Raw genomic sequence first — 18,143 nt, 5'->3', positions numbered from 1 at the left:
CAGTCGGTGACACTATTGTCAGGGAAATTATTAATAATAATGTGTTGTTTGGTTTTTAGGAGCATTAGCAACTAAGGCCATATTGCTCCGGGATATGCGGTGGTCATTCCCTGACCTTTCCGCATCCTCCATATTTGGTGGTGACGGGCTCGAACCCCGGTCTAATCAAGAAGCGTGTGCTATGCACTGCTGCTCCTTCCCACCTGGCTACGGAGTCGCCATTAATATTATTAATAATAATAATAATAATAATAATAATAATATTGTGCAAACAGGATATGTCTGCGCGGTATCACAGTGGTATCGTCGCCGTCCTCCCCACACCGGGTGGAAAAGGCCCGGATTCGAATCCCGTCGATGACGCGAGGAACTTTAATTGGTTTTTCAGTCGGTGGCTGAGGTAGTCGGTCTCAGGCATAGATAGCGAGGTTTTTCTGCAGAGAAACTGGGGATTTTTTTTCAGCAAAACTGACAAATCGACCATAGAAAACACATGCAATTTACAGACACAGATACTGGTTAATGTATTCAATTACGGGCAACGCTAAAATAATATATATATATATATATATATATATATATATATTATTTATTTATTTTTTTTTTGTGCAAAAAAGGATAGGTGGAATAGGACCAGGGTATGTCTGCCAGGGGCAAAGATTAATGACATTGTTGAGCAGATATCATCTTTTAAGGGCACAAAAGGTGATATTGTTGTACATGTCGGCACTAATGATATTAAGAGTAGGAGACCGGCGGAATTACTTAACAAGTATAGGTCACTGTTGAAGAAAAGCCGTGAGTTACGGTTGAATTTTAAAGTGTCTGCAATTCTGCCCAGACACGATAGAAGGGAGAATATGATGGGAGCATTGTCGAACAATTCGGCACTGGAAAGATTGTGCAAGGATCAAGGGGTAGAATTTTTCTCAGCCTGGTCTGTGCTTATTAACAGCAGAGATTGCTTCTACAGGGGTGAGATACACTTAAATAGAACGGGTGCAAGAATATTTGCTGATGCTATCGAGGTAGTGTTAGGTGGGTCGGAAAACTGCTAGCTTGGGGGGGGACACAAGGAATAATAGATTAACAGTACCCACTGGCAGAAGGGAAAGTGATTCTTGCGGTGCTTCTATTGGAATTAGCAGCAACTTGGAAAACAAGATGTGGGGGATTTCAGAGACTGTTGGGAGCCATTGTGGTACAAGTAAACACATGGACTGTGTTAGAGTAGCTAAGAATAGCAACAGGTGCATGCATACTTATGTGTATCCCAATGCTAGGAGTTTGGTAAATAAATTTGAGATGTTGGTCAAAACATCAAAGGGAGATATTCTTGGGATATCAGAGACGTGGTGTCACACAGATATAAGGAATTCAGAACTGGAATTTGGGGAGTACAATGTATACAGGGAAGATAGACACGATACGAAAGGAGGAGGGGTTATGATATTAGTTAAGAAACACATAAAATCCAAGGAAGTACAGCCAGTTGACATGGCTGGACAGTGCAGTGTCGAGTCAGTTTAGTGGGACATAAGCACTGGAAAATCAAAATCAGTATCACAGCATACTGTGATCACTGCCACCAAGTGGCAGTGATCACAGTATGCTGAAGTGGTATTTACTCAAAGAGGTAACTACCATCAGGGATAAAGGGAAAGGTTTTTGCTTTGGTAAAGGCGACTACGGAGGTCTGAGACAATATTTAAATTCTATACGGTGAGACTAACTGATGATGTTACCAAGAGCAAATTCAAAATGGGAAGCATTCAAAGAATTAATCTTGGAAGCTAATAGGATTTTTCATACCAACTAAGAAATATTGGTCAAGGTTCAGGCCTAAATGGATGTCAAATGAACTAATGACACATGTGGCAGAGAAGAAAAATGCATGGGATACATATAAATTAATGGGTGACACGGACACCTATGATAGATATAAGCTTGTCTGTAACCAAATCGGCAAAGGCAGATTACAAGAAATGTTTGGCAAAAGATGCAAAGAAAAACAGCAAAGAGTTCTTTACTTATGCAAACTCTAGATGGAAGGAGATGAATCAGATTGGTCCACTGGATATCGAATGTTCAAATGTTGATTATCCTTCTCAGATAGCTAAGAAGCTAAATAACTATTTTGCATCTATTTCACACATGAGCAGTTATTCAGGGAGGGGATACCAGAAGTGAAGTAAACTCTGGCAGTGAGCTGGATGATTATGTAATAACTGAGAGGAAAGTGGAGGAGAAATTGTTGAACATAAACATAAAAAAGGCACCCGGGGTGTATGGGATCTATCCAGTTATATTAAAGGAGGCAGCAAAGGAAGTAAGCAAACCCTTAGCCATAATTATGAGAGCTTCTTTAGACTCAGTGCAGGTACCAATGGACTGGAGATATGCAAATGTGAGCCCAATTCACAAAGGAGGATCAAAGGGCGACACAAGTAATTATAGATCTGTCAGTTTAACTTCCGTTCCAGGAAAATTAATGGAGGCACTGGTTAAAGAAGCACTGCAGGATCATCTAGGCAAGACTTCAGTTATAGCTCGGACATGGTTTTGTTAAGGGAAAGTCTTGTTGACCAATTTGATTGGAAACTATGATGTGGTCACAAAGAAACTGAATGCAGGGAATAACTTTGTTATCACATATTTGGAACTTAGGAAGGCTTTTGATACTGTTGCACATGGAAGACTGCTAAACAAATTTTTAGTAGTGTGGCATTGGAGGCAAATCGCTACTATGGATATAGGGATGGTTGAGTGGGGAAGACAGAGTGGTAATCAATGTGCACTGCTCTTCGTGGACTAACGTTACTAGTGGAGTCCATAAGGGTTCAGTGTTGTGTCCATTTTTGTTTTTTGCATTTATTAATGATATTGATGATGGTATATCAGGCGTAATGTTCAAGTATGCAGACGATACAAATGTTGGCCGGGTTGTTAATGACACTAATGACAGTACGCTGCTGCAGAGGATCTAGAAAAGTTGAGCAGATGGGCTGAGAGGTGGCAACGGAAGTTTCACATTGACAAACGTAAAATCCTGCATATGGGAAGCAGTAACGCCAGAGTAATACAACAACTGGCCATCACAATTGCGCCATGTGGTGCAACTGTGATGGCTTCTTATATATTGTTGCTAACCGGCCAAGAACAGCGCGGTTAGCAACAATAATTAAGAAGCGAATATAGTCAGCAAATAATGGCCAAAAAATGTTTTGAGAAGTAGTGCACAACAACTGAAAATAAAATTATGCTAACAAAGAATTCTCGTAAGACGGATGACGCATAAAATAGATTTTGAGCGCTTAGCTTTATACGGGGTGTCCCAAAAATATTGGTACAAACGTTTAGGGGAGGTAGGTAACATCTAAAGGAATGTGAATCGAATAGGAACCCATAACCGGAAACGTCACCGTAAGTCGGTACACGGCGCTGTTCATCAGTTCGCGAGAGGGAAAATTTCTGGTTTATTCATTCAAGCAGTAGTCGCTGCACGAAGGGCATGCATCGATATACGAACTGTGAGCAGCTGGCAGACATGCACCTAGTGTATGAATTAGCAGAGGGCCCACATGGTGTGCACCCCCATGAGGGACAACATCCCTTCGCAATAAATGTGTGGGCAGGTATGGTCGGTGACTGCTTAGTCGACCCATAGCTGTTACCATCCCGCATGAACTCCGCTAAATATCGGATCTTTCTTGAACAAGTTCTACCAGGGTTACCGCACGATGTTCCAGCAAATGGGAGACGCAACATTTGGTTTCAACATGAAGGGGCGCCTGCCCATTATGGAAGGTGTGTTCGTGACCATTTGAACAGGCGTTTTGGGCGTCGATGGATTATCCGTGGTGGACCCGTTGCCTGGCCCCCACGTTCACCTGATTTATCGAGCCTTGATTTCTTTCTGTGGGACCCCTCAAATCTATCGTGTATGAATCGCCTATGGAGACGGAAATGGATCTCGTGGCAAGACTCGTCTGCGCTGCTGCTACTGTCAAAGAAACTCCAGATGTGTTCGACCGTGTCCGCCAATCCATGCTGCGTCGGTGTCACGCATGCATCGCGTCTCATGGTGGAACCTTCGAGCATCTGTTGTAACATCATGAAATACATCCATCTCGTACTCCATTGTTAATATTATGTCAAATAAATGTTTGCCACTAATTACTGTCTTGTGTCATTTCTGCTTCTTGTGCCTCTGCTACTACTTTCCCGTGACGTTTCCGGTTATGGGTTCCTATGCGATTCACATTCCTTTAGATGTTACCTACCTCCCCTAAACGTTTGTACCAATATTTTTGAGACACCCTGTAGAGTCAGTGTGGATTCTGTTATTAAATAAGCCAAATACCATTCTGAGTATCAGTGGCGTAGCTACCACGGTACAACAATTAGCAAAATGTACGGGCTGACGGGTTTGTTCCAATATTTTTTTTATAAATATTATGATAAAAAAAATTACATCAAATAAAAATATTATATAAACATAGAGAGTCATCATACATTATTTATCACGCTTCCGGTAAGTGGGGTAGTGTTGAAAACTCATTTTTTAAATTCAAAAAATTAAAGACCGCAAAATAAATTACAGTACTGTATAGGCAAAACAGATTATCTAGCCATTGGATCCAAAATGGAAGCTCAAGACCTAACAACAATAAAGCGATTTTCTAAGCATAACTGCAATGAATATGAATTTTTAAATTAGAACCAAAATATATAAATTAATCTAAGCCTGTTTCATATATTAGTCTGAATTAAAGTGATCAGACGTCCCGGATTTGAGTCGTTTGCCCAGAATTGTAAACTGTCCCGCATTGGACTGTAGACTCCGTGCATATATCATGAATCACGATAAAAGTAAGTTAATTGATGCGGATGAAGAAGAAGAAAGTGGTCTTTTTGACGAAATATTATTTTTAAAAAAATGTGCCGATGATTCAAAAATAAAAGAATGGAATCACCAAAGAATGCCAATAGATATGAAGTGGGTGGAAATATTTAAACATTTTGACACAAGGAACGTAGTAATAGTAATAGCGGCATGTGATGCAAGAAAGCAAGCCTATGAGCTTATGTAACAACAATAAAAAATAAAAAAAACTCACACAAACCATTCCCTCTAAAAGTTTGTCCAGTTCCTCCTTGAATTTATTTAAGCTATCAATTTCCACAACGAACGATGGAAGTTTATTCCAACAATTAACCACCCGCTGGCTAAAGGCAAATTTCCGCCCATATATTCTACAACTGTTTTTCCTCAATTTGAATTTATGCCCCCTTAGGTTAGTAATCTGAGAAAGTGGAAGAATCCCATCAGAATTCAGCGTGCTCAACCTATTCAAGGCCTTATATACCTCAATCAGATCACCACGCAGGTGATCTGATTGAGGTATATAAGGAGACACAGCCGCTGCAATTTGCAGAACTTAAGGCCTCTCTTGGTAAGAGGATCCCTTCATTCCCCTCACCAATCTTGTTGCCCTTCTCTGTACACGTTCAAGCAGCTCTACATGCTTCCTAAAATGAGGCCTTCAGACTTGTATACAGTACTCAAGGTGTGGCCCGACCATTGCCTTATACAGGGGGACAATCCCGTCCTTATCCCTGCTAGAAAAATTCCCGTGTATCATTGACAAGACACCATGAGCTATTCTTGCAGTCTTACTGCATTGCTCAGAAAACTTCATATCTGACTGCACGATTACTCCCAGGTCTTTTTCATTTTCTTCCACCCAAGTGTAGTACCACACAATTGGTACGTTCCTCTGGGGTTACTTCTACCTATATGCATTACTTTGCATTTGTCAATGTTAAACTTCAGTTGCCACTTCTCAGCTGCCCAAATTTTCTAATAAAGGCATACCATGCAGGCATTTGAAAAGAGTAATGGGATTTGTATTATGTTTGCCGGGAACCAATGGTGCAACGAAAAGATTTTTTTTTTTTTTTTTTTGGTAGTAAATAAGTTGAGGATGTCAGAAAAAACACAACTGACCGTAGAAATGCTGAAAGCAATTCTACAAGTTAAGTGCAATGTAGCTAATTCTTGTGAAGAATTTTACGAAGAAATAGCAAATAATGAAAAATTAAGAAAAATTCACTCAGAAGAAAAATATATTTAATTATATTATTTAATTTCTATTATTTTTACTGTTAAACGAAATGACTTTCTGTGAAATAATAATAAATTGATTTTTATTATTATTTCACAGAAATACCTACATAATATAGGTAAAAAAAAACAAATATAGTCTATATTTCTTCTTTTTTTAAGAAGTGTGATATTGTATAAGTATAGTGCGAAACATAGTCTAGACTTTTTCCATAGCTTAAACGCTTTACAGAAGTGTGATATTTTATAAGTTTAGTTTAAAGAAGTATATGTATTTAATTTATATTTTGTATGTGAATATTTTTTATAAATAAAATATTTAAAAAAATATATATATATATGGGGGGGAAATCAATGTCTCCCATTGGAATACTAAGGATCTGGTCACTTTAGTCTGAATACACTATTATTAACAAGATGAAATCAAGATGGCAGTGTAGCAAGCGAATAACATAGCAAGTAAAGCTAAAAAAATTGTGGCAACAAATCATGAGATCTGGAGTTCGTTCATAAGGAGTAATTGAAAAATAAAATTTAATAAATTTTCTGTTTATACGCCGGTATGGTTGCATAGGATCAGAGGAGATTATGAGGCTGGGTACCAAAGCTTTACAGTATTTTGTGGTACCATGTGAAGGCGAAAGTAGAGGCTAGAAAGATTAGCATGAATACGTCTCTTGACATACAGTATAACAACAAAATTAAAATTAGAGCACAAAACAAATCAGTGGAAACTAGTCTTTTAATAAACAATCTCAAATAATGCATCCACCAGGATTTAAAATATTGAAAAGTAATGGCCAAGCCAATGCCATATGGCGGTTTTCGCGTAATGCATTGGATGTATACAGAGTAACGTCCTTCCCTATGGCCACAGAGTAGTGAGATATCTTACTACTTGGTGCCTCTGACGACGATACGAAGCTGTGCATCCACAGAGCACAATTACAACTATTAGAAGGGACTGAGAAGTTTGCCAGCCAATAAAGCCTTTCCAGAGAGAAGAGAAAATAAGCACAATAAAAAGAATGTAAATGGAACTGAGACAAGTGAAGAAAGCAAGTGGAAGATGACTTCAAATTTGAGCAACCCAAATATCAGTAATAAAAATTTGTTAAATATTTTACTATCAGATTATGCAATTAAATATTATAAAATTTTGAAAATTTCCACCTTCTTCTAGATTACATGCGGCTCTTTTCATCGTATGTTTTCAAAGATGTGGATCTTTGACACCTCAATAACATCTTTTTTGACACACTTTTTTTTACTGTATGTTAGCTTCCAGCAACGTGTGGAGATTATTTTTAAACACTTCCCCTTTCAACGAGCCCCCACAAATCTGGCGACGTTAATCTTATCTTGGCACCTCAAATTTTTTAGACGATCGCAGAAAAAGTCTTTTAGCATTGTCACTGTTTCATTAGTATGTTCAAGACACTCAGCTCCGTCTTGCTAAAACCAATAATAACGTTTGTCATTGTCGAGTATAACAATTGAAAGATCTATTGAATCCCGATACAGGTTTCCGTCAATTGTGTCCTCCAAGAATAGAGGTATAATTGGTATCATTCGGCAACACGGAATGATACACCACACCTCAATTTTTTGAGGAAATAAGAGCGTTTCATGAAAAAAATGATTTTCATTATTCCATCTCCAGCTGCTTTGATTAATGACGTAACCGCTCAAATGGAAACCAATCTTCTTCACTGAAGAAAATACTTTTCAAAATGCCAGTTCCATTCGAATCAATAAAAATGATTCACTAGCGACAATAATGAAATTTCTTTGTTTAGTTCTGTAAGTCATATATTACATGAATACGATAGGGATGAAGGCCTAGCTTTGTACTCTGTACTTAAATAAGACATACTCGTTTGCAATTTATTTTTAGGAAGAGGGGAGCGATATAAATAAACATTTATTAGCATCTCCAAGTTTTCCTTCATGCATTGAAGTATATATTAATTTATGAGTATGTATATTCGTAGTATAGCTAAATTTTAGGTCAAATCTGTTTATTTGCTCTTGTTCTTGACACTTGTGGCGGGGGTGAAATTTATGAAAAATTTTAAGGGGGGGGGGGGCTTAAGGTATAAAAGTTGAGAAACCTGAAGTCATACCAGATCACAAAAACGATTTAACGTTACCTGCTTAATTGTTAAAGTTTAATCAAAAAATTATTGAATTTAATAGAGGTCCTTGTATTAAAAGACTGATCTTTATACAGTAGACTGTCGAAATAACGTCACCCCAAATAACGGAACATTCGAGCTAATGGCACATTGAGATCGGATGTTTACATACAGCGCAAATGTCTTGCAGTGCCGAAAAAAGAAAACGGCGTCACGTGATTACTGTATTTATTTATGTTCGCCATTTTGAAAGTGAATTCTGTACTGATATCACGGATTATACCGCTGTTTTGCATTTATTTAAAATTAAATTGTTCCTAAAGTTAATAAATCTCATACAGGGAAGAAAAGACGAACAACATTAAAGCTTAGTGACAAACTTGATATAATCCAAACTATTTCATTAGGGTTACCCGGAAAGTTAATTCATATACCCATGTGTATATGTTTCTGTAAATTGCGTCTGTTCTCTGGTCAATTTGTCTGTTTTTCTGGACAAAACACCAGAGTTTCTGGGGGAACAGCCTTGCTATCTACGCCTGAGACCTACTAACTCAGCCACGGAGTGAAAAAAGCCCATAAAAATTCCTCGCCTCTTCAATGGACTGTATCTGAAACTTTTTGCGTTAGTATTAAATTTAATATTTGATTCAAGTTCTTCTATAATAAGTTATTTACTCGATTGAGAACAATAATTAGAACAGAAGGTTTTTCAAGTTTAATATGGGGATGATTCCAAAATTAATGACTTTCAAGATCTTGTGCTAAATGACTGCCACCCCACTACCATCCCAACGGAGAATGAAATGGTCGAATGTAAGTTCCTTACATTTGACGACTTTTTTCCTTTCGTGTCGAAAAGCGAAGTGGGTATAGTCAAGTTTCAGTAACGTACAGTGGACTTTCAGAATAACGGCACCTTCGGGAATTCAAGGTGCCGTTATTTCGATTTTTCCGTTATATAGAAAGTTTTATTTTTAATATATTTAATGCAAAAATAATGAAGCTAAATAAGCAATAGAGAGGTTAAGAATGCAATTTTATTAACTGCACATAAAAAACATAAACACGTTAACGATCCAATGTTATATTATTTCGTATCGTCACCATCCTCCCCACACAGACGGAAAAGCTCGGGTTCAAATCCCATTGAAGGCGCGAGGACTTTTATGGGCTTTTTTCACTCCGTGGCTGTGTTAGTTGATCTCAGGGGTAGATAGCAAGGTTTTTACCGCAGAAACTCTGGTGTTTTGTCCAGAAAAACAGACAAATTGACCAGAGAACACACCAATTTGCAGAAACATATAGGTATTAGATAGTATGAATCAGAGCTGTAATACCCAATACGTTCTACGTTGATAATAATATTTGTAAAATAATAAGAGGAGTTTACCTCAAAAATGTCCGTAGAACATTTCCGTATGATACTCTCCAGAAATTAAAGCGGAAAAAACGAAAATATTGACAACTTACTAGTACATTAGAGTAAAATATAAATAATTAAATAATTAAAAAACCAATTTAACACAATTCAAATCAATTTAAAACAATTAAAAATCAAATTAACGCAATTAAAAGAATCTAGCGAAAACGTTTTGAATATTTTCATTAGAAAACAGGAAAATCGTTTTGAATATTTTCGTTAGATTATTTTAATTGCGTTAATTTGAATTTTAATTGTTTTAAATTGATTTGAATTGTGTTAAATTGCTTTTTTAATTATTTAAATATTACTCTAATGTACCGGTAAGTTGTCGATTTTTTCGATTTTTCCGTTTTAATTTATGGAGGGTATCATACGGAAGTGTTCTACGAACTATATTGAGGTAAACTCCTCTTATTATTTTACAAACACATGGGTATATGAATTAACTTTCCGGGTGACTCTAATGAAATAGTTTGGATTATATCAAGTTTGTCACTAAGCTTTAATGTTGTTCGTCTTTTCTTCTCTGTATGAGGTTTATTAACTTTAGGAACCATTTAATTTTAAATAAATGTAAAACAGCGGTATAATCCGTGATATCAGTACAGAATTCACTTTCAAAATGCCGAACATAAACAAATACAGTAATCACGTGACGCCGTTTTCTTTTTTCGGCACTACAAGACATTTGCGCTGTATGTGAACATCCGATCTCAATGTTCCGTTATTTGGGGTGCCGTTATTTCCACAGTCTACTGTATAAAGATCAGTCTTTTAATACAATGCCCTCTATTTATTAAATTCAATAATTTTTTGATTAAACTTTTAACAATTAAGCAGGTAATGTTTTTGTGATCTGGTATGTCTTCAGATTTCGTTTACTGTTAGGATCATGAATGCGTTGTTTGATTATTTTCTGATTTATACATCCTGATTCCACAAACTCATTAATTAAGATTCTCACTGTTTACTCTTTTTGAGTTCCCTGTTATAAATAAATTTAATTTAGGTTTTGCAGTTTTCAAATTGTGTTTCTGTTAAGGTGGTGTGTGTTATGAATACAGTATATACGTATATTTCTTACATTACGCTGCCCGTATGTAATTCTTCAAATCTCAGTGGGTCGATTTTTATGAAACTTTGTTTGAACTTTTTAGAGATTTGTTAGCCCTGCCCAAATTTCATTAAAATCGGACCAGTGGAAATCTAAAAATTATTTATTTTTTTTCACATACAATGTATATCACATACGCTCTCTCGGTATTTCTAGCTGAAGCTGTGGATGTTATGTTTGTTACCGTGCGCTAATTGGCGGGATGTATGGGCAATATGACGGTTATTACTATTTGCTATTGCCTGACATGTAATACATTGTGCATTATCTGAGATTAATCCTGAGAATAATCGGTTTTCACTGAACATTGTTATGTAATTCGATCTCAGCTTCATAATTTAACATGTTGGAAGCTTTTTTTTTTTTTTTTTTTATTAGAAGCGTTTAAGGAGGAGAAGAAAAAGAAATCTTTGGCTGCTTTTGTACATGAGATATTTTTAAAATATTAAGAGAGATTAAATTTTATTCTTTATCAAAGCTTCGAAGATTTTGGACTTCAATAATAAGGAACTCTCATTTGGTAAGTTATTTATAACCATCCTTGGGGGTATCGTCAAGAAATCCCTCATTACCTAGACTGGTGGCACACTTTTTAACGCCTGTTGAAAAGTGAGACACGTTTTTTATATAATAAAGTAAACCTGAAGGTGAGGTGAAAATAAGTACGTAATTACGCATAATTTTTCGAAATCCCATTGAAAGTGATCTGAAATAAAATAAATTCGCTATCTATAATCACTGGAGGTTATAAAATACACAGGAGGTTAAAAAATACAGAGTTTATTTAGCAGCCATATGAGCTATACCTTCGAGTTTATCTGGCTTTGTCTGGTTTTAGTTTACTAAAACAAGACAAAAGTCGAAAAATGCAAACACTGGAATCTAAAGAAAAAAAGTTCATAATAATTGTTAGATATCTGGGGGGGGGACGGTGTCTTAATTTTCTCCGTCTTAGTAATCTCAATGGACGTTTTACTAACTGTGAAATTACTACATTTCTGTCAAAATACTGTATATCGATTTTTTAAAAACAGTAATCTTGGCTACTATTTCAATATACCGTATTATTACTATATCTAAAGTATATCGCATTTTGGGCTGTGACAGTGCACACATTATTCCAGGAAATGAAAGAAAAAAAATTGTGTCAAAAGAGTGTTGAGGAAACTAATTACAGGGTGCCTATTCAACTAAAATTTCTACAAGTAGCTCTTCGAACTTTTCATTTTATGCAATATGAATCGACACGTCGCGACACAAACGTCAGAAATTATCGGCTTTATACTGCAGAATGAGTTGAGTAATGTGAAACTGAAAGACTACGAAAATCAAAACAGTAATATTAAGATTCCGAAAATATATAATACACTGAAATATATCAGTACACCATGCTACGGTAATGACAACGGTTGATAAAAAAAAAACCGTAATGCGTTATCAGACAACGCATTACTATATTTGTAACGCAAAACCAACCGAAATAAATAATTTAACCCATAATGGTAGTAGTAGTAGTAGTAATAGCAGCAGTGGCATGTGATGCAAGAAAGCAAGTGTATGAGCTTATGAAGCATCAGCCAAAAAAAAAAAAAAAAAAAAAATCACACCATTCCCTCCAAATGACTGTCCAGTTCCTCCTTAAATTTATTCAACCTACCAACTTCCACAACGACAGATGGAAGTTTATTCCAGCAATTAACCACCCGCTGACTAAAGGCAAATTTCCGCACATCTATTCTGATGAGAATAAACAAACACAAAGATAGAGAAAAAATAATAATTAAATGAACGTTGCTTCCACCGACGAGAGAGTCGAACCAAGTAAAGTTTAAAAATAAATTAAATACACAGACACTGATAGATAGAATAAAATATAAAAATAAATACACTGCGTACAAATTAAAACTGAAATTATATACAGCCAATAAAAAATAAATATATAAAAATTTAATATTTAAAAATAACTAAATGCACAAGGCATAATACGTTAAGAGTGAGAGTTTAATATCGGTGTGGATACACCATAGATAACTCTTAAGAAACTACGATGGTTGTGTGCTCTTCCTTCGTAGGAAGGAAGAGCACATGATGCCTCCCACGCTACCATCGTAGTTTCTTAAAAGTTATCTATGGTGTATCCACACCGATATTATATAGATATAAAAAATTAATATAAAGAAAATAAAGGCGATAAAACACGCATGAGAATAAAAGCGATAAAACAGGAAAGAAGAAGTTTAAGGCGATGAACCTCTTTATCAACCTATATTAAACAAGATACACGATAACAAGTCTTTATAATTGCAGCGGTATAGCCTTGCACATGTGCAGGCACGGCGCTGGGGTTTTTGGCGACCCTAAGCAGAAATGTATTTGGCGCCCCTGAAATACTTTTATTAATGATTATTATAATAAAAATTTTGAATTTTGGCGCCCCATGCCCTGCTTAACTGGCTTCATGTGGCTTTGTATAGAAGGCAGAAACAGCCCTACATAATCCCTCAGATACAGAACATTCGTGTTTACAAACAGAAAAAAATCTGGTGAGTATGGGCTTGGTGCACCCAAGGTCCTGAGCTGGATATCATCATTTTTCTTTTCCTTGGTGATTCCCTTCTACCTCTCTCTCTCTCTCTCTCTCTCTCTCTCTCTCTCTCTCTCTCTCTCTCTCTCTCTCAGGGTAATTCAGAAAAAAAATTTTTGGCTGGTGCATCATAAGCCTCAGGCTTTCTTGCACCATATAGATAATAATAATGAAAAGTAGGCTACTACACTGAGCAGACTGAAGAACAACCAGTTTATATGCAGAACATAGCCTCCCAAGAACTTCAAGGCGAACTGTTGTCAGTAACTACCACCACAAGTACAGAAACTTCTGGAGAAAGTGACAATGAAGTGACAGGACCTACAGCCAAAGAATTAACACAAGGTGCTGAAGGAACATGCCACGAGGTAGTTACACCAAATGAAGCAGTTCAAGCTCATTATCGTTTTAAAGACTTGGAAAACAAAGCAAATGATCTCAGCAAAAACCCTAGCATTGCAGACACAAAAATACCAATTGTTCATGCTACTAGTGATTTCAGAGACAATGACGTAGGTTTATGGACCACATTGAATAACGAGGAAATATCATTCTGAATTGAGAAAGGTCCATCGGAATGTCACTGGGATGGACCTTTTACCAATTCGAAACGAACATGCAAAAATCAAGCCCAGTTCTGCTAAAAGAATTTATTTTATTCCACCAAAGTAAATGGAGAAACCTACCTTCGATAATGGCTAGTGTATTCTCCCACAAAAGGAAAATTCTACTGTTTTATGTGCAAACTTTTCTCTAACCAAACTATCTCAACTACAGCTTTAGCTTCTACTGGATTCGATTATTGGCATCAACGCTTATCTTGTTCAAACCCACGGAAACTAAAAATCATATGAACTCTATGCTAACATACTTAACAAGAAAGCGTGGTGAAACTCTCAACATCAAAACTCTAAGAGCAAATAAAAGCAGAGCAGGATTACTGGAGGAGCGTACTTCAGCGAGTTATTGCAGTGATTTCCCTTTTGACAGAACGTGGCTTGGCTATCATCATCTCCCCTATTTAGGGGAGATTTAGGGGAGATGAAAAAAACTTTCTTGGATTGCTTGAATTAATTGCCAAATTTGATCCCCTCCTGTGTGCTCACATAAATCAGAATGGAGGTAAAGGCTCTGGTCAGCCATCGTACTTATCCAAAACCATATGTGAAGAGGTTATCCAGTTGATGGCTAATAAAAGTTCGAGAATCAATACTGAGCGACATCAAACAAGCAGGTTATTTTAGTTTATCTGTCGATTCAACCCCTGACGTTTCCCATGTTGATCAACTTACTGTCATTGTTAGATATGTTTCTCCTAGTGATGGATTACCAGTTGAACGCTTTCTGAGTTTTTTTTTTTTAACTGAAAGATCACACCGGTGAAAGTATGGCTGAGCTGATACTGAACTACTTCAGTAAACTTGAAATAGATTTCAGTAAATGTAGAGGACAATTATATGACAATACAGCCAATATGGCTGGAAAGTATAACGGCGTTCAACAAAAAATTCTGGAATGGAACAAGTTTGCAAAGTTTATTCCATGCGCTGGACATTCCCTGAATCTAGTTGGATGAATCGCAGTTGACTCGTGCCTGGATGCATTAATTTTTTTTTTTTTTATTTGGCACAATAAATGGGTTTTATTGTTTTTTCTCAGCTTCTACAAAAAGATGGGCAGTGCAAAAAAATGTCTTGCCTCCTGAGTCAAAAGTTCCTAAACATTTATCAGACACAAGATGGGAGAGGCTCACGTCAAAGCTACTGCAGCTATTAGCGAAAGTTATGCTAACATTGTTGAAGCCCTCAGTCATATTTACTGTGATGAAACTGAAAAAGGAGATACTAGACGACAGGCTGAAAATCTTCTACAGAAAATGGAAGAATTTGAATTAATTTTCATGCTTCACCTTTGGACACATTTGCTAGATCAATTTCATAAAGTTAACAACGCACTCCAAAGTTCACAAATTTCATTGAGCACACGTGCAAATACATATTTATTTGCAAATACATTTATTTATAGCTCACTATTGCAGTTCGTATTAAACACTCGGGCTAATTTTGATGAAATTGAACAGCAAGCAAAATTTACTCTACCGGATGTAGAGTACAAAACTGTCAAAAGAAGACAGAGAGACGAAAAAAAACAAAACAATGATGGGACAGCACCCGAAGTCTTAGAACTTTCTCCAAGAGACAAGTTTAGGGTAAATTCATTTATCCCTATCATGGATGCTCTTGAAGCCAACCTAGACAGAAGTGCAACAGTGTATAGGAGGGTAGCTGGCAATTTTTCATTTTTGGTGAACCTGCAAGCAACCAAGGAACAGATTCACAATATTCACAATGGCGTAGAGATGTTGATACAAGAGTATCCAAAGGATGTTGACCTTAGTCTAGTCGATGAACTCTTGCACTTTCACCTGTACGTCAAACAAGCTCAACCTGAAAAATAAAATTTCAGCCACCAAGATATGTATCAAATAATATTCCAGGATTAAATTCGGACAGCTTTTCCAAATGTGGAAACAATTTTCAGATTGTTCCTGTGTTTAATGGTTACTAATGTACTGGCGAAAGATCATTTTCTAGACTAAAAAGGATAAAGAATAATCTTTATCCCTTCCCTTCCTTTTCGCCGCACACATTCTTTGCATAATATAAAAAAAAAAAAAAAAAAAAAATGTCCGGCATGACCACCAGGTCGGTGGAGTTTACAATAAATAAGTTAATACAAAGATTTATCGAATTAAGCAGTCACGGGCTTGAATCCCAGTCCACTCAAAGAGTGGTGTGCTACAGCACTCGCGCACATGATGACTCGGCTACGTCAGGCCTCAATGATTTGTTAATGTGTATCTATGAAGAGGCTCATCGCCTTGAAAGCTTCTCCGTACTCGTTTTATCGCTTTTTTTCCGCTTTATATTAATAGTTTATCTTTTTTATTGTGCTGTATAAAATTTCTGTTTTAATTTGCACATAGTGTATTTATTTTTATATTTTATTCTATATATCTGTATCCGTGTACTTAATTTATTTTTAATACACTTTACTTGTTTTGACTGTCTCGTAGGTAGACGCAATATTTATCTCATTATGACCATTCCTTGTGCTCAGGGCATCTCTTATAGGAAAAATAATGGTTGATACTGTAAAACATGGAAGAGAACCTTTACAAATGACGGAAACACAAATTTTCTGATGAGACTCATATCCAGTGAGAGTTTCAGAGAAGAAAATTCGCGTTATCCTTGAAAGCCATAGCCATTAGAGTAACGATAAATATTAAAGACTTCATAATGCATACAAAAAAAAAAAAAAAAATGCAGAAGAATTTGTAGCACTGTAAAAGTCTGCTATAGCAACCCATTCACACGTGGAAAAGACAGTCTCGTCGATTAACTTTTCCAGAAAACACAAAAAGTGACCAATAAAAACATTAAAAGATGCAGAGAATGGAATTCCAGAAATTTTTCTAGAAAAGCAACAAATATGGATCTACTGCATAATTTATTAGTAGTATCCGACCCATTCATTTCAAATTTGTGGCATTCACAAGAAAATTGCCACACAGGGAATTTTCCTGAAAACTTCTGATCTTGAGTATATCGCAAAAACTAAAAATACAGAAGGAATAAAAGAAGAAATTGAAGAAAAGATAGGATGAGAAACAGTCCGAAGTATGTTATTTAAATAATAATTCTAATAATTATTTCTTGACAAAAATTGGTGGCACGTTTAAATCAGTGGGGGACAACCCAGGATACTACAAAATAATCATGTGACTTGCTCTTGAATACTTCAATCCTCACAAGAAAAGGTTAGTATGAACTAAATCCTGTGACCTGGACAGCCAAATTAGCTTACAGCTAAAGTTGCTTCCTTTCCATAATTTGGATCGTTGGACTAGGTGTCGGAGTAATGGTCGTCAGCCAATTTTTGTCCACCACAGTGGTTTCCATCGAGCAACTTGTTAAACAGAATCCCGCCGCCCTTCCTTTATCAAAAAAACACAGTTCACTCGGAGCCGCCTTTAGAACTGCCTATAATGATATACAGGGTGTCTCAAAAATATTGGTACAAACGTTTAGGGGAGGTAGGTAACATCAAAAGGAATGTGAATCGCATAGGAACCCATAACCGGAAACGTCACGGGAAAATAGTAGCAGAGGCACAAGAAGCAGAAATGACACAAGACAGTAATTAGTGGCAAACATTTATTTGACATAATATTAACAATGGAGTACGAGATGGTGCATTTCATGATGTTACAACAGATGCTCGAAGGTTCCACCATGAGACGCGATGCATGCGTGACACCGACGCAGCAGGGATTGGAGGACACGGTCGAACACACCTGGAGTTTCTTTGACAGTAGTGGTAGCTCAGCGCAGACGAGTCTCGCCACGAGATCCATTTCCGTCTCCATAGGCGATTCATACACGATATATTTGAGGGGTCCCACAGAAAGAAATCAAGGCTCGATAAATCAGGTGAGCGTGGGGCAACGGGTCCACCACGGCCAATCCATCGGCCTCCCAAACGCTGTTCAAATGGTCACGAACACACCTTCCATAATGGGCAGGTACCCCTTCATGTTTAAACCAAATGTTGCGTCTCACATTTGCTGGAACATCAAGTAACCCTGAAAGAACTTGTTCAAGAAAGATCTGATATTTAGCGGAGTTCATGCGGGATGGTAACAGGTATGGGGCGACTAAGCAGTCACCGACCATACCTGCCCACACATT

At 36.8% G+C, this 18,143-nt stretch overlaps 1 protein-coding gene across 1 annotated transcript in view; it reads right to left on the bottom strand.

Annotated features, from left to right (window-relative positions):
• LOC150081006 (venom factor-like) overlaps positions 1 to 18,143 on the bottom strand; it is a 785,003-nt gene that overhangs the window by 734,406 nt on the left and 32,454 nt on the right. The gene's annotated exons all lie outside the window — the stretch shown is intronic.

Source organism: Mastigoproctus giganteus, chromosome 9 (genome assembly GCF_048544385.1).
Source record: "Mastigoproctus giganteus isolate SK-2022 chromosome 9, ASM4854438v1, whole genome shotgun sequence".
Lineage (NCBI taxonomy): Eukaryota > Metazoa > Arthropoda > Arachnida > Uropygi > Thelyphonidae > Mastigoproctus > Mastigoproctus giganteus.
Note: the sequence above shows the minus strand (reverse complement) of the source record. Positions and strands in the feature narration are given on the sequence as shown.